The sequence below is a fragment of the Biomphalaria glabrata genome, chromosome 6, assembly GCF_947242115.1.
Source record: "Biomphalaria glabrata chromosome 6, xgBioGlab47.1, whole genome shotgun sequence".
Classification (NCBI taxonomy): Eukaryota; Metazoa; Mollusca; class Gastropoda; family Planorbidae; genus Biomphalaria; species Biomphalaria glabrata.
In genome coordinates, this window is record NC_074716.1 from 41,535,106 (window position 1) to 41,536,236 (window position 1,131).

Sequence of the window (1,131 nt, forward strand, 5' to 3'; positions counted from 1 at the left end):
AAACCTTTTGTTGTGTGTGTTTATAATCCACGTTTGATTTATCTGAGCACCTAAATCTCTCAAATTGTGTTGATCCGTCCACTAATGTTTTTATATCAGTAGAGTCCAGGGGTTGGGAATAGTTGCAAGTCAAAAGATCACTATAATTTGTGTCTTACCACACGGGGCCTAATGTGAGTAATTGGTTGAAATAATTACCATGGGAACTCTGACTTCATGAAATGTATTTTAATTTTCTTAACTATTCTGTAACTTAAAACTTTAATTTTAGTAATAACCTTTTGTGGCATCTTAGGAATTCAACAAGTGTATAACATTTCTACCCTTGTGTACAGCCTGCAACAAACTTTTAGTTCTGTAACTATGAGCAACTAATGTAAATATCTGAGTGTGGCTAACTTTAGAAAGCTGAGGGTCTTAATGTTAAAGTACCACCTTTACCTTTTATTGAGTCACCTGGGCTGTGGACAGCCATAAAATAATTACCAATCTTTATATGAAGACCACGAAAGACCTTATTAACTTATGGGTATAGAAGAAAATGTTACGGAACAATCGTTAGTTTCTTTCATAGAGTTTGTTACTTAAGGACTATCAAGTGTAACTGTAAATCTCCAGGTTTAAATTTCTTGTCTTTTGTGGATGGAACGGCATGTAAATGGTGCCTATTTCCACAAACCTTGTTAGCTGGAATAGTTCCGATTTAGATGCAATGTAGACACATTTCTACTGTCCAATAGTAAGAACTCTTTGAATGACCATTCTCTAAAGATTTGACTAATGCATAAAGCTCCTATGCTAGATGGCAAACTCTATAAGTCTCACTGGATGTAACTCAATCACAGCATGAATACAGCTTTATGCATCCAAGCTTTACTATCCAATGTCAAAATGTATATAGTTTATTTATATTCAATATTATAATGCTAAATTTTGCAAACATAAAAAATATATATATATATATATATACTTTTATATTTGTATTTGATTCTATTAAAATGTTGAAAGTTTTTATGTAAATAAATCTGTTCATATATTTTTTTTAAACGTCTCAAAAATTTTTGGTTAAAGTTTGATTGAACAGCAGCTACAAAAACATAAGCCAAACAACAGAAAAACAAACAAAAAACA